Source organism: Amblyraja radiata, chromosome 11 (genome assembly GCF_010909765.2).
Source record: "Amblyraja radiata isolate CabotCenter1 chromosome 11, sAmbRad1.1.pri, whole genome shotgun sequence".
Classification (NCBI taxonomy): Eukaryota; Metazoa; Chordata; class Chondrichthyes; order Rajiformes; family Rajidae; genus Amblyraja; species Amblyraja radiata.
This window is the reverse complement of record NC_045966.1, coordinates 14,780,464-14,790,490: the sequence shown is the minus strand read 5'-3', so window position 1 is coordinate 14,790,490 and position 10,027 is coordinate 14,780,464. Positions and strand designations below refer to the sequence as shown.

The 10,027-nt window shown below is 44.6% G+C and overlaps 1 protein-coding gene across 3 annotated transcripts in view; it reads right to left on the bottom strand.

Annotated features, from left to right (window-relative positions):
• The window catches only part of spock1 (SPARC (osteonectin), cwcv and kazal like domains proteoglycan 1), a 389,701-nt gene that overhangs the window by 186,482 nt on the left and 193,192 nt on the right, over positions 1-10,027 (bottom strand). The window lies entirely within an intron of this gene.

The following is a 10,027-nucleotide window of genomic DNA, read 5'->3' as shown; positions in this document are numbered from 1 at the left end:
CACACTGTAAATGGCATGATTGTAATCATGTATTGTCTTTCCACTGACTCGTTAGCGCGCAACTAAAACCTTATCACTGCACCTCGGTACACGTGACAATAAACTCAAACTCATCTCTCAACAGAACTCTGGTGAAACACACTGGTCAACTGAGTCTTTGCAAATGTCTTGATCTGCCTGTCCCATCCAGCCTATTACCACTTGGAACAAAGGCCAGCGACTTCACAGACTGCGAGCCCAGCCAGAGCTCAGAATGGACATGAGATTGAGCAGCAAAACAAGAATGTCGCATGAAATATGGGCAGGCTTGGCAATTGGGGGTGTGTTGGGATTGGCCATTGAGGGTGCACTGGGTGACACTCTCATTAAAAGTTCATTGATGAGGACCCGGCGTTAGGGGACCGCCGTGAGGGAGGGGTTTAAGGGGGGGGGGGTGAACAAATGAGGACCCGCCGTACTTTATAACTTTGACAGCGCCATAGGTAGCTGCTCTTTGCATACCTTGTATGCAAGCAAAGAATTTCACTGTGGCTTGTCACATGTGACAATAAAGTATTCCATTCCATTCCATTGATGCCTGTTTCAGATATTTAAGACCAGATATTTAGGTTCTGCTTGCATTAGCCAGTACCTTCCCCAAGGAAAAGCCACAAATTGCCGGAGTAACTCAGCAGGTCAGGCAGCATCTCTGGAGAACATGGATAGGTGACCTTTCGGGTCGAGATCCTTCTTCAGGCATTGCTCCCCTTCCTCCAGGAAGTTCAGAGCAATGAACATCAAAGGCCATGTTCTAGCCTTAACTACAAGAATCACAGGTAGCAGAATTGTCTCCAAAGTGTTTTTGTTGGTATATTCCTGATCAGTTTTGAACAACAGTGAAATTAGCCACGTTCAGATGTGTCGGAATGAACTGCAGATGCTGGTTTACACTGAAGATTGACACAAAATGCTGGAGTAACTCAGACTCTGAAGAAGAATCTTGACCCAAAAGGTCACCCATTCCTAATCTCTCCGGTGATGTTGCCTATCCCGCTGTGCTACTCCAGCATTTTGTGTCTATCACAAGTTCAGATGTTGAATTAGGCAAGGCAACTTTAATTAGGCAAGGCAACTTTAATTAGGCAAGGCAACTTTAATTAGGCAAGGCAACTTTAATTAGACATTGTAAAAATATCTCCAGGAGGGAATTGTAACCTGCAACGGTGGTTGTATGTGCGTAATGGGTGGGAATTATTTTTTTTTAAATATAATACTCCTTTCTGACCTGGTTTTAATGGGAACCAGGCCAAAAATTCACTCACAGGAGGAGAGTTGGTCTTTTGGATATTTTAATCAAAGTGTATACCATGGAACTAAATGTTATTTCAAATTTAAGCCCAGCCAGCCTAGTTCCGTGGATAGTTGTTTTTAAGTGATGAAATATCTCTGGCCCTTTCTTATAAGTTCAGCATGAGAGGCTAATATTTCATTGTTCATTGAGATAGATGATTACCTTTGTGGTGGCTTGACACAAATGTCATGATAAAAAATATTGGACTAATTTATTACCACTCAAAATGAGCCAAGCAATATATCTCACCAAAGCAGATGTAAGAAATGTGAACAGTGAAGGTCAGTGTCATTTTAGAAGTTAGGATTGAACACGTGAAAATCAACAAGTATTTGGCTTGCGGCTTGAGCCAAACGGCTCGCGGGTAGACGTGCCCGGAATGAGGTGTCGGTGGAGTGGGCCTGCAGCAGCCTGGGGCTCGATTATATCGGGTGCCGCTCCAAGAGACTAGCTTGTGGATCGGATGCAGCCTGCAGCAGCACGGAGCGGTGGAGCAGCGATGGAGGGCACCGACAACTTCGCTTGGCCAGGCCGACCCTGCAACGCAGCAAGGGCAGTTGTGGCAGAGACTGTGAAACTGAGAATAAGGAATGGTGCCCTGGCATGAAGCAGGGTGCGAGGAGGTGTAGACAACGTGGCTTTGGAAGTCAGTGGGTTTGCTGTGGACAACAGGCAGAGGGATCTAGAAATGGGAGGGTGGTCTCAGCAATACTCCAAGTGAATTTTAGGGCAGGGTGGAAGTTAGTGGTAAAGTTGATTAAATCATTTCTGCAAGGGTGCAGGTTGCATCCCTGATGCAGTCGTTTCTCTTTCCCCAGGGAAACAGTTGGGGAATGGTGCCGGGGTACGTTTGGAACAAGGAGTGTCAACATAACCAACAAAAAGACAGGCATAGCTTGGGTCCACAGGAGTGACCATGACTATACCATTGACTTAAAGAAAATGAGAGGAGTCAAAACAGGTTATTAATGGTGAGAATATGTTCCGCCAGGCAGAGTGGTGGTTGAGGGGAAGTAATTAGATCTCTGATCAAGATGTAGGTGTCCTAGAACTTGAGGGGCAGCACAATGGCGTAGTGGTAGAGTTGCTGCCTTACAGCACCAGGGACACAGCTTCGATCCTGGACTATGGGTGCTTGTCTGTATGTTCTCCCTGTGACGTGCATGGGTTTTCTCCGGGACCTCCGGTTTCCTTCCACACTCCAAAGATGTAGAGGTTTGTATGTTAATTGGTTTGGTATAATAGTAATTTGTCCCTAGCGTGTGTAGGATGGCGTTAGTGTGCGGGGATCGCTGGTCGGCGTGGTCATTGTGGGTCGAAGGGCCTGTTTCCTCGCTAAATCTCTAAATTAAACTAAGCTGATGCCTGACCTCAGCATGGTAGAGGTCAGACTATTTGACTGTAATGGCACCTGCCTTCCCGGAGTGCTTGATTAGAATAATGGGATTGGTACTGAGTGAGCAGAGAGCTGTGCATTCGGAGGGAACGAGATTGGAGTGGGTAAGGGGAGTTGAGAATTCAAGATGGCTGCCGTTGCCGCAGCAGTTGATGAAAAAATCAAGAGAGGTGAGAAGGTCAGCAGGGAAAATCCACGAGGAGGAAGAATGCTGGAGATGAGAGAAGCGGCCGTCACTGGTAGACAAGGAGATTTTGCCCGAGAAATAGGCCTGGAGGCGACGGAAGAAGAACCTGACTGACATCATGGTGTACTTGGAATCATTGGAGGTATGGATGCAGGGGTACAAAGGTAAAACCTCTATTGAGGACTGACGTTCTGCATTGCGTCTGGGGGTGGGGTGTGGTGATTACTCGACAGGGGTTGGAGTTGGGCACAGGGCCTGAGGAAGGCCGTGGGGATGAGGGGTGAGGGGTAAGCGGGGATGGGGAGGAAGTAATGTTCAGGGAGAAGGAGGAGGAGGGGGGCATGAGAAGAGGGGGCAGGAGAAGTGGTGTGGTTAATATTTTGGGAAGGGTAACAGTGTCAGTGTTAAGGACCTGTCCCACTTAGAGATTTTTTTCGGCGACTGTCACCGAACAAGTTGTGGCGTGACGCGGCGTGATGTTTCCTACATTTCCTGTGTCGCTACATTTTTTTGTCGCCGCTGGATTTTGAAATGTCTTGAAAATCTTTCGGCGACCCTGATATGTCAGTCAATGACACCGGCATTCACCGAAAAAATCGCCTAGTGGGACAGGCCCTTTGAGAGCACATGCCAGGAGGTGGAGCAGCAGGACCCAGCAGTGCTAGTAATAGTAATAATAGCAATAATAATAAATTAGGGTCCCGGCCTATAGATGCTGGGGAAACCATAGGAACCTCGGGCTGTTTGGGAGAGATGATGAAAAGGTTACGTTTTGTCCTCTTTGCTTACAATAGGACATGTTCCTTTACAAGCATATCTATCAAGTGGGGAAGAAAATCTGCCAATTCTGGAGCACTTTTTCCACTAAGATGCGTTCCATTATGTATGGTTACTGTCAGTTCCGCCTTACATTTTATCTTTAAAAATCACAAAACGACTCACCATATTGTCAGCTGCATCACAGCACAGTGATTAGAATTAATGAAAAAACGTTTTTTCCCCAAACACTGAGCAGATTTCATAAATCAGCTGGCAGAAACAAGCATAAAATTGACATATTCCGACCAAGATCAAGCGACTAGATATGTTTACATACCCCACTGAGCTGTAGCTACTGATACAGTTCCCAACAAAAGCAGTTAAATACAGTGGATTAATACATAGTTAGATCGGATTTGATGTTTATTAGTGACAATATAGATGATGGAATGAAGATTAAATGTCATCCACCTCTCCAGTTAGAAGGTTGCACGTTCAAGCACATTTTGAGGAGCTTATTGCATTATATAAACTGCCAAAAGAATCCTGCATTATTCCCGACTTATAAGGGTATTTAGTACGGCATGGGTACAAGCAGTAATTCCATTTGTTGTTGATGGGGTACAACTTTATTTGGCTTTGCAATGTGTTGTGTGCTTAAGTATCATGGGGACAGCTTTTTTCCCTTCCGTTATCAGGCTTCTGAACAGTCCTTTCATAAACTCGGATGCTGTCCAATTCACCTCTAATCCATTCAGGACATTGGACTTTGTCTATGGAACAGCAAGGCATTTGATAAGGTTCCCCATGGTACGCTGCTCTGGAAGGTTAGATCGCATAGGATCAGGGAGCTAGTTTGAGGATATAAGAATGGCTTCATGGAAGGAAACAGAGACAGATGGTGGAAGGTTGATTACCAGACTGGAAACCTGTGACTGATGGTGTGCCTCAGGGGTCAGTGCTGGGCCCCTTGCTGTTTGTGGTTTATAGCAACGATTTGAATGACAATGTACAAGGCAAGGAATGATTAGTAAGTTTACAGATGACATGAAAGTTGGTGGCATTGGGGAACGCCTTGAGTGACTGTGGCTGTAGCAGAGGTGTGGTTGTGGAGAGAGATGAAGTGGGATCTGTTGGAAAGGTAGGAACGGAGCCAGCTGAGTGCAGAGCCTTCAATGCCGAGGTCTTTGAGTCTGGTGAGCAGGATGTTATGGTTCACTGTATCGAAGGCTGCGCTCAGGTCGAGGAGGATGAGGATGTTGAGGGAACCAGTGTCAGCAGAGGTGAGGAGGTCGTTGAGGACTTTGAGGAGAGCAGTTTCTGTGCTATGGAGGGGACGAAAGCCAGATTGGAGGGGTTCAAGTAGGTTATACACAAGGAGGTGGGAATGAAGTTGCGACGCAACAATACGCTCCAGGGTTTTTGAAAGAAAGGGGAGGTTTGAGATTGGGCGGTAGTTAATGACAGAGGAGGGATCAAGACCAGGTTTCTTTAAGATTGGTGTAACAGCAGCAGTTTTGAAAGTGGAGGGGACAATTCCTTGGGACAATGAGGAGTTGAAGAGATTAGTGAGGTAGGGGCAGAGAACGGGGAGGCAGGACTTCAGCAGGGGAGTGGGGAGAGGGTCGAGGGAACAGGTAGTGGGTTTGGAAGAGCTGATGAGTTTGGAGATTTCAATAGGTGTGACCAGGTCAAACTGGGAGAGGAAGCAGTGTGGAGGAGGGGTAAGGAGGTCAGTGGAGATGTTGAAAGGAGGGGCCTTGGTAGGTGGTGGAGTAGATGCTGGGGAGTCGGGTACAGGGGATAAAGATTGATAGATGGTGCTGATTTTATCAGCGAAAAAGTGGAGGAATGAGTTGCAGAGTTCCGGAGTAGAGGTAGGGAGAGTGTTGGCTCGAGGCTTGAGGAGGTTGCCCACTGTGGAGAAGAGGGTTCTGTGGTTTAGGCAGGGATCGGTGAATATGGAGGAGAGGTAGGCAGATTTTGCAGCAATGAGGGCATCTTTGTAGTCAGTGAGGTGGAGTTTGTAAGCTTCAAGGTGGACTGTGAGAGATGATTTATTTGTGAGTCGTTCAAGTTGGCGACCAGTCTGTTTCAGTTTACGAAGTGCAGGTGTGTACCAGGGTGAAGATGTGTTGAAAGTTACGGTTCTTGTTTTGAGGGGGGCCATAGTGTTAAGGGAGGTAGACAAGGTGGTAATGCTATGCTGCCGTTCCGCCCTGCATCAGAATGGCCTAATTCTGCTCCTTTGCCTTATGGTCATATGATTTCACTGCAGTGGCTAAGAGTTGTGAAATCTCTTCATACAAAGATCAATAGATAATGGACCATAGGTGCAGGAATAGGCCATTTGGCCCTTCGAGACAGCACTGCCATTCACTGTGATCATGGCTGATCATCCATAATCAGTATCCCGTTCCTGCCTTCTCCCCATATCACTTGACTATATTTAAGAGCTCTATCTAACTCTCTCTTGAAAGCATCCAGAGAATCGGCCTCCACTGCCTACTGAGGATTCCACAGATTCACAACTCTCTGTGTGAAAAAGTTTTTCATCATCTCCGTTCTAAATGGCTTACCCCTTATTCTTAAACTGTGGTCCCTGGTTCTGGACTTCCCCAACATCGGGAACATGTTTCCTGCCTCTAGCGTGTCCAAACCCTTAATAATCTTATATGTTTCAATAAGATCTCCACTCGTCCTTCCAAGGCCGCTCTATTCTCTCGGCATATGGCAGTCCCGCCATCCAGGGAATTAACCTCGTGAACCTACGCGACACTCCCTCAATAGCAAGACTGTCCTTCCTCATATTTTGAGACCAAACTGCACACAATACTCCAGGTGTGGTCTCACCAGGGCCCTATCCAACTGCAGAAGGACCTCTTTACTCTTATACTCAACTCGTCTTGTTATGAACGCCAACATGCCATTAGCTTTCTTCACCGCCTGCAGTACCTGAATGCTTACTTTCAGTGATTGATGAACAAGGACACCCAGATCTCGTTGTACTTCCCCTTTTCCTAACTTGACACCATTCAGATAATCCTGTTCTTGCCTTAAAGTGAATAACCTCACATTAAACTACATCTGCCATGCATCTGCCCACTCACCCAACCTGTCCAAGTCACCCTGCATCCTCATAGCATCTTCCTCACAGTTCACACTGCCACCCAGCTTTGTCATCTGCAAATTTGCTAACGTTACTTTTAATCCCTTCATCTAAATCATTAATGCATATTGTAAATAGCTGCGGTCCCAGCACCGAGCCTTGCGGTACCCCACTAGTCACTGCCTGCCATTCTGAAAGGGAACCGTTAATCCCTACTCTTTGTTTCCCATCTGCCAACCAATTTTCTATCCATATCAGTACCCTACCCCCAATACCATGTGCTCTAAGTTTGCCCACTAATCTCCTATGTGGGACCTTGCCAAAGGCTTTATGAAAGTCCAGATACACTACATCCACTGGCTCTCCCTTGTCCATTTTCCTAGTTACATCCTCAAAATATTCCAGAAGATTCGTCAAGCATGATTTCCCCTTCGTAAATCCATGCTGACTCAGACCGATCCTGTTACTACTATCCAAATGTGCCACTATTTCATATTTTATAATTGACTCCAGCATCTTCCCACCACCGATGTCAGGCTAACTGGTCTATAATTCCCTGTTTTCTCTCTCCCTCCTTTCTGAAAAAGTGGGACAACATTAGCTACCTTCCAATCCACAGGAAGTGATCCTGAATCTATAGAACATTGGAAAATGATCACCAATGCGTCCACAATTTCTGAAGCCACCTCCTTAAGTACCCTGGGATACAGGTAATCTGCTGGAGAGAAGAATAGCTCAAACCTGTGCTTTCCTGTAATATATTCATCCCGCAATACTCCAGCAGTAATGTACTTTGCAGGAAGTTGAGGTTATTCTGTGCTTTCAGTAGCCACCTTACACAAGCATATCCCACACATGAAGGACCACAATCTAATTTAACATGGCACATTGTGCTCACGTTGGGGAACCAATCATTCATGGTGATGAAGTCAGTTGCACAACTCCTTATTTAACTTGCAGTTAATTTATGCAATTTTATCCAAAACATCCCGCCTGCCAATTTCAGTTATTGCGGAAATTCCAATGGCACTCTTTAGAGAGAAGTTGATTTCTATCATGGAAAGATTATTATCCCTTAACCAATTGAAGTGAATGAAAAGATCTTTTCGCTTGCTAACCACATTAGTCGCATATTTCTCACACAACAAATACACTTCATAGCAAATTTCTTGGCTATTTTGAGGATATTTATAATGTTGTATAAATACAAACGATTTTCATCCCTTTAAATACTATCTGGAAAACCAGGGAAATATCTATGCAATACCATTATTGGAATTGAATGTTATAAATCATGATATTAGTTGATAGTTGGAGTTACTTTGATGACTAGGATTTTATTTTGGAACTTCTATGCAAGTTGAGTAATTACACACAAGTGGAGGTAGCAGTAGGTGCGAAATTGATAACAGCAGGAAAACAAACTTGAAGGGCAACATTCCACGTTATTAGAGAATAACGTAAATAGGTTTCTGAATTGCAAACTAAGATTTGAAATATTACAATCAATTTGAATCAACTATAGTACATGGACTTGTTAACTGCAAGCAAGCAGAGTAGACAATAGAATGTCTTAAAATTTGTTTACAAAATATTTCTGTAAAAGAAATGTGACAAGATAACTGCTTGTTGAAGTTAATTAGGTACATATATTGTGTCACTTAATATTCAAATGTCATGGATGAAAGTACCAAAAACAAAGGATACATTATAGGTGGGTGTACTGGTTACATGTGACAACTATTGCCTTTCACAAGACTCAGTGAAAGGCAAAAAAATGTAGATATTGGAGTTTTGAAATAAAAGCAGAAAATGCTTGAAGTACTCAGCTGATTAAGCAGCATCTGGGGAGAGAATGCAGAATTAACATTTCACGCTGCTTGCCTTTCGGAAGAATGCACAAAGTTTGATTGCGGCAAGTAATCAACTTTGGTAGCATTAGGCAAGAGCTTACAAAAGTTAATTGGTGTAGGCTGCATACGGGCAACGGGACATCTGGAAAGAGGGATGCTTTTAAAAGTGAGATAGTAAGAGTTCAAGGTATGCTGTTTCTGTTCAAGTGAAGGGCAAGGTAGGTAGAAGTAAGGGAGTCTGGATGACGAGAGAAATTGAGGCTCTGGTGGGGGGAAAAAAATAAGAGGGCTTGGATTAGGTATAACAGCTGGGATCAAGAATAACCCAGGAGGGTGTCAGGGATTGAGGTGCATTCTTAAGAAAGAAATCAAGAGGACAAAAAGGGGGCATGAGCTAGCCCTGGCTGATAAGATTAAGGAGAATCCAAAGTGACCGCTGTAAAAAAGCCCCTAGTGCGTAGCATGCAAAAGTGGGACAACATGGAACTAGTGTGCGGGTAATCAATATTCGGCCTGGACTATGCGGGCTGAAGGTACCGTTTCCATGCTGTATCTCTAACAACTAAACTTAAAAGTATTAACTAACACAGACTGAATGGTGAAGCTATTATCTTGCCTTCAAGTATGGATAAATGTACAATGGGTTCTTTCCTGAAATCCTCTAAAATTTACAGTGCCTCATAAACTTCCAGTTTAGTAGCATCCTAAATATCTCACAGATTGCTAATAGCCTCCAGTCCACCAAAGGCAACATTTTTCTTTGCACTGCAGCGCAGCGGTAGAGTTGCTGCCTTACAGCGCTTGCAGCACCAGAGAACCGGGTTCAATCCCAACTACGGGTGCTGTCTGTACGGAGTTTGTACGTTCTCCCCGTGACCGCGTGGGTTTTCTCCGAGATCTTCGGTTTCCTCCCACGCTCCAAAGACGTACAGGTTTGTAGGTTAATTGACTTGGTATAAATGTAAATTGTCCCTGATGTGTGTAGGGTAGCGTTAATGTGCGGGGATTGCTGGTCGGTGCGGACTCGGTGGGCCGAAGGGCCTGTTTCCGTGCTGTATCTCTAAACTAAACTAAACCCAAGCTGTTATTTCCTTATCAATCTCTGCACCATAAGATTGTATCGCTTCACAATAAATGAAGATATCTCTGCATTCAATTCAGTCATTTTAGCTGCTGTCTTATTATTAACCGATCCAAGGAACTAATATATTTTTTTTTATCTTCCCCAAACAAATAAAATGCCCAGAGCTGCTCGCAAAAACTACGAACCCATCTGCCATCAGCTGAAGATTCTCTTCGTAATTCAGCAACTCACAAATTCCTGGTATAATTTCTTTGAAGTTTTTAGTCAATGCATCCAGCGTTGATAAAGTGAACAATTTCTCCACTGTGC